Source organism: Phalacrocorax aristotelis, chromosome 1 (assembly GCF_949628215.1).
Source record: "Phalacrocorax aristotelis chromosome 1, bGulAri2.1, whole genome shotgun sequence".
Classification (NCBI taxonomy): Eukaryota; Metazoa; Chordata; class Aves; order Suliformes; family Phalacrocoracidae; genus Phalacrocorax; species Phalacrocorax aristotelis.
Genome location: NC_134276.1, coordinates 34830924 through 34837300, shown reverse-complemented (window position 1 = coordinate 34837300; position 6377 = coordinate 34830924). Strand labels below are relative to the sequence as shown.

The window sequence follows — 6377 nt, the reverse complement described above, 5'->3', positions numbered from 1 at the left end:
GGTCTGTGCAGCGCAGCAGCAATCTGTTGGCAGGCACGAATTTCTTCAGTTAGTCGGAATCTGTTAGGCTAGTTTCGGTAACTTTGTGGTTAAGAGGTGAGCATTTTGTCCTCAGGAAGCTGAGCTCAAACAGCATGTGTAAGCCTGTGTAAGCCATATGTGGCTGGTGCCTTTCAGCAGGTGCTTCAGAGCTGTTTTTTACCTGCTTTGGGTAGTATGCAGATTTTAAAAGACTTAGGGGTTCTTAGTGGTGATTTGTTGCTTACTGCATGCGTGTGGTATGCATCCTAGTAAGTCATTCTAGCACTCCTCTTTCTCTCTGCTAAAAATAAATGACTAATATTAGAACAGTTAAGTGATTATTCTTACAGTAGCAAGCAAGTTCACGTAGCTGTCACTTCTAAAGTTTTTTCAACTGAAATATAGAAGAGCTTTTCTGGAGATCATATTTTAGCTAACTTTTTTTATTAAGCAGTGGACAAAATGTAAGTGCTTAGGCAAGGAAAAGAGATGTGGTAAACTTCAGTGAAGCTGAAATTGGCTGGCTTTCTAAAGCCTTCAGAAGGTTTAACTGGCGCTGTGTTGTGACTAGTCAGTTTCTAAAGTGTTAATCACAAACTCTTACTTGTTGGCTTGTCACTTCATATACTGATACTTCTTGAAACTTAATTTCTTATCAAAGCTGGCTAGAAAAAGTAATATTTTTCATGGTGCACTCTTTCTGGAATACAAAGGTCTACATAGTACAAATTGAACCCTCTGGTTGCTTGACAGGTTTCAGAGTATTTTAGTGTAGTAGTATAGCTTGTAGTGTAAAAGGACTGTTAATTGGAGCAGTTTTTGCCTACTTTGGCATTGCCACAATGCTTGAAATTACTAGGGATGCTATGGGCATTTTAAAAATGGGGCGGGGGGGATTGTAGGGGAGGTTTTCTAAGAGACCTTATAAGCGTATAGTGATTTAATCACTTGGAATAGATGCAAAGAAACTGTACTCGTATATTAGGACTAAGTATTTTTACAAACACTATGTGGAGAATTAACAGTTATGAAATGGGAAACTCATTTGGAGATCACAATTACTTAGGAGTCAGTGACTTGGTGTGTGTATGTAATGTGCAAGACAGATTATCAACAGTCTGGACAAGGTGCCCTCGTAACAGCAAACCAAGCTTACTGAGCTGCCCAAACTAGCATGGCCTCATGGAGTTCAGTGTAAGCTGTGAAGTCTGCTCAAGACACTGAGTAAATGGTCTTTAAGCCACATCAATTTGTGTGCCTGCATGCTTGGCAGTACTTGAACAAGTTGGCTTAAAACTAGCTGTGAATGTGATTAGGGAGCTAATAGCAATGGCAACATGGGTAATAGTTCTGCTTTCTCAGTATTACCGTAAGGTAGTGCTAGAGATCATTTCTCTTGTTCTCCTGACTTCCAGGTCTGTTTTGTTTCTTTATCTTTACTTCCACTCTTCTACATGGGCTTTTTCTCGGACTAGAGCTCTTCCCCTGGAAGCTCGGATGGTGCTTACAGGTGTGATGTGTGGGAGGGAGGGGCTGAGCAACTTCAACCCCTTCTCTTTCACTTCTCAGTCTCACAGAAGGCATGGAAAAAAGTGTTTACAAGCTTCCTGGCTTCCCCTTTATGGAAAGAGAAAGGCATCCATAAAGAAGAATTAATACAGGAATGCCTGTGTGTTTCTTGCCACTTAAAATTAGTCTTCAGCCTATGTGACTTTTTAAGTGAATGGGTCAAATGCAACCTAAAATGAACATGAAATTAAAAATGCTTCTTGTTAACACTGAAGTTCAGTAATGTGCATTTATTGTTTACTTCTAGTAAGCTTAGGCAGATCTTTCTTTTGTGTATTTTGAACAGAGTTGTAAGCTTCATGTTAAGCAGCTTTGATTCCACACACATACCTGAGAACCTAGATTATAAGCTATGTCTCATCTTAAAATTAGTTTTAAGCTTTGGCTTTATGGAATCAAATCAGTTCTGTCTGGACAGGGCATGGTAGTCCTTATGGGTGCTTTAGAGGAAAGCCATGAGCTTGTTTTCATACTTTCATGGCTTAATTGCCAAATTGTTTTTGTTTTTAAGAAATGCTTAGTGTCTTGTAATAACTGTTGGTGTCTGCCCAGTATTACACAGTGTAAGGCATTGTCTGACATTTGTTTCATGCCTAGTATAACTGTGGATAGTTTCATCCCTGTAAATAATTAACCTTTGACTTCTTAGTGAATTCCACATATTGTTGTTGCATAAAATAAGGTTTGCTGCATTAATTGCAAATTGCAAAAATTAATTCCTCTTAAGAGGCAGTGAAGTCCTGATACCTCTTCAGGTACAAGGTATTAGTCTTACTGAGACCGGTTTAGCCATTTACTCTTGTTTGACTTCAAGTAATTAAACACAAAGTTTGCAAGGATATCCCTTTGTAGTGGTGGCTTGTTGCTGCTTATTTCATTCAGGCACGCGCCTGCCACTTTTTTGGGTGAGGATATCTTAGAAATTATCTGAAGTACCTTATCTCTGAGGAGTTGTTCAACTTCTCTGTAGCGTCCTTTTTGCTCAACAGGATGCTATTGAACAAAATATACAATAACCTTAAGAGATTTCTTTTTTTGATAAAAGATATGCAGGTGTTTAAAGGAGTTAAATAAATTCTTACTCATAAAATTCTAAAAACTTTTTCGTTTTATTTGATGAAATAATTATGGATTATAAGCATGCAAATAGCCAGTCTCCTAGTAGTGATTGGGGGGAGTTACCAAACTATTAAACTCAGTAATTGGGAAGGTATGATGCTGTGCTGATTAATGCCCCCCAAATGAGCTGAATAACATAGCTGAGGTAGCCATTGTAAACCACTACTGGAGTGAGTAGAGGATGTTTGAAGTCTCTGTTAAAGATCCCTTCCTTTGAAGGTAGGTGTATGGAGCTGACAGTAAAAAATCTTCCAGTGTAACTAGTAAGACTGATTTGTGGTGTGGTGGTTACTTGTGCTGCTAAGGAGGGGCAGCATAGGAAGAGTGTAGGCTGTCTGTGACACCGACTTTCAAAAGAGGTGGTGAGGATGCCTGGCCAGCTGCAGACTACTAAAATGACAGAATTGTGGAGGATAGATAATAGACTAATGGTAAGAGTTGGTAAGACTTTCATAAGGGAAAAACCATGCGTCATATTTGTCAGTCATTTGAGGGAGACTGATTTGGAGGAGACTTTATCCCAAATAGATATTCCTGTTGTAATTTTTCAGAACAAGTTTGTAAGTGTCATCTTGTAAAGCTCATGAAGCAGGCTTCCATGGAATGGTGCTGGTTGGTTATTTGCTCTGGACTTTTTTAAAGCAAAGTTCCTTTATTCATACAGGAAAACTTTTCAGAGTTGAGTTCCATTGTGTTTTCTGCTGGAACTTTTTTCTTAATTGCCTGTGGTTATATTGAACAGAGCAAGTGGTGAATAGCAAGAAGAGTTCAGTTGTGCTAAGCTACTCGTGGCACAAGACGTGAAGGTACTTAGTGTTTCTGGAGTAAGTTGAGTCATAGGAAGTAAAATGGTTGTAGATGAATTGTTAGGCTTGGAAATATGAATTTAATGTAGACTTAGTATGGGCTGTGAGCTGGATTGTCCCTAAGATCTGAGATTTTTAGTGATTTTTGAGATTCTGCTAAAACAATTTCATTGTACAGTAGTTGAAAGCTGGTGAGTCGTGGGAAAAGAAAAATGCTGCTACACCGCTGCTCAAGTACCCTGGAAGTCTACATTTGCTGTTTCTGGATAGTTGCTGTTTCCCCTGGTCCTGCTCCCACCCCCAAGCCTCCTCAGAGGAAGGATGCAAGTATGGAATGACCTTGAAGGAGAAAGACCTTAATAGAAGATTCTGAAGTTCTGAACAATCTGGAGAAGTTAAGTAGGGACTTGCCTATTTTCAAGCTATCGTGCCTAGTTTTCATTTTGGTAGAAATGGTGGCTGCAGAGTAGCAGGCTCCAAACAAAAACCTCTTAACAAAGAGGTGGTTATACTGTGGAACCCTTTGCTGCAAGATGTAGTAGCTATGAAAAGTTTTAGGCACTTTGGGGCGTGTGTGGAGGGGTAGCCCTTATTTTTTTGTGTATGTGAAGATATACCCTTTGGCTCTGAGGCTTGGTGAGGCACAAAAATAACTGGAGGCTGAGAACATTCTAGTGAGAACTATATTAATGCTTGCCTTATTCTTAAGCCTCTCCCTATGCATCTAACACTTGCATGTTACCTCTAGTGGCCTGTACCAGGTGGGTCTGACCTCTCTGGCCTGACCAGGTATGATACCTGCAACTTTTTTGTCTGAATCACTGTGAAATCTTTTGTGGAATCTTGAGACTAACAAAACACTAACAAAAGCTAGTGTTTAAGGCTTGCATCAGCAATTGACTTGAATGTTAAGATATCTAAATGAAAGTATAATCTTTTTAAAGCCTGAAATTTGTGTGTGTGTTGGGTCTTGCAAAACAGTGCTGATGTTGATAGTTTCATTGGCTTAACTGCTCACAGATGCAGTTCCCCATGCTTGTGGAGCACCTGCTAGGTCTGAGTTCTTGCTAAGCAAATTACAGTTTCATCCCAGGAGATGTGGCAGATTGGTCTCTTCAGTACTTCTACACAAAGTGCAGATGAAAACTAGCTGAAAGTGTATGTTGGGGCTGTGACTTGTCTGATTTCTAGTGTTGCTGTTATGGTTTCTGCTTTGCAGGAGCATACATATGTTCATGAATGATAGAGAACTCTACTGACTCAAATAGTGAGGAAATTACAGATCCTCAGTACTTAGAAGTTACGAGCTCTTTCTGCTGCATATTCTCTTGTTTCTGTACTTCCAAGCAAAGGATATTCTAGGGTTCAAGTTGTATTGTGTGTGAGCACAGGCAGAATTAGAATAGGCCTTAATTTAAGGCAAGCTTTTTAATAATGAGCTTCCACCTTTAACTTCCCCCTTTAAAATAGGCATAGTTTATAGGGCTGTTGAAGATGTCTTTGACAACAAATGCTGAAACAACATTCTGTTGTCACACATGTTCTTTCTGATAAATACAATATCAGTTTTATTCTGCCAATTATTATAGAATACAAACAGCAGTGATTACAACTGTTATTGTACAGAATGCAGGTTGAAATGTTTTGTGTATTCTGTATATTTGAACTTAAATAACTGGAAAAAGCAGTTGAAGGAAAAAATGCTGTTGCATACAGAGAATCATGTTTGTGAAAGCTTAGATATTGCTGTGACATTAGTGCTTTGATGAAATGTTACCACTATATATGATGCTGGCCACTTCTTCTATTGTACACCACCATCTGTGGTCTGACTCAGCACTGTTTTGCATTGCTGAGTCCCCAGGTCTTGGAAAGAACTATGTGGGCTGTCCATTTTGGCAATTGAAGCAAGCAAGGCTGGAGCCTAGGTTGTCTTCCTCTTCTTTTTATTTCAGTTGATGAGGTTAACCACTCTTACCAGCGGGGAGGGGGGGCATGTGTATATACATACCAGTAGGGCTTGGGGAAAGGGTAGAAGAACACCTTGATACTCTGGAAGGGTTGTCCTGGGACTAGAAATCTAAAATGCTATGGGAGTGGGAAAGCAGTAATGAACTTTTTCCTTAGCCTCTATGAGCTGAAGCCCCTTCCAGCTGATACTTTTTTCCATTCTCTCAACCGTCAGTGAACTGAAATCAGTGTGGCGAGAGGGTTGCTGTTTGGGGAACCTCATGTAGAAGTCCCTGGCCTGTCTCTGAAATTTGATAGTATCATGATGTTTTCTTTTCATGTATCAGTATTGTCAAGTATCTAAATACTTGATGTTATAAGAAGTATTTCCAACAGAGATGCTGAACTTTTCCGGACCTTAATCATATATCATTCAAACAAGGTGGTGTTAGACCTTACTATCAAACTGCTGAATAACTTAGAAATTACTGTTTGTTAGCATAGGAATAGTATATACTAAGTTCTGCCTAAAAATCTGGCTAAGGTACTTAACTAATTATCAGCTGCTGTGTGAAACATAGATTGTCTGCTGGATGCAGATGACAGTTTTATAGATGTGCTATAAAACAAGGAAAGCTTTTTAAAAGGTCCAAGTGTTAAATGCCAATTAAGAATACTGACAGAATGCTGATGTTCCTGTATTGATTGTGCCTGGTCTTGGTCAGAAATGTGTGTTGTTAATTTGAACAGCCCCTAAATACCTGTCAGACAGCTCCCAGGAAAAGCTGCTGATAGAATTGTAGTCAGTGATAACTTTCAGGGTTTTTTATTACTGAACTTTATCACCTTTGTGGCTTGGACCGATTTCCAGCACAACTGACTTCCAGCATCCTTTCCATAGGGCTTGATGTG

General features: G+C 39.4%; 1 protein-coding gene across 4 annotated transcripts in view; it reads left to right on the top strand.

Moving 5' to 3' along the window:
• Positions 1-6377, top strand: part of NAA16 (N-alpha-acetyltransferase 16, NatA auxiliary subunit) — a 75269-nt gene that overhangs the window by 1557 nt on the left and 67335 nt on the right. The window lies entirely within an intron of this gene.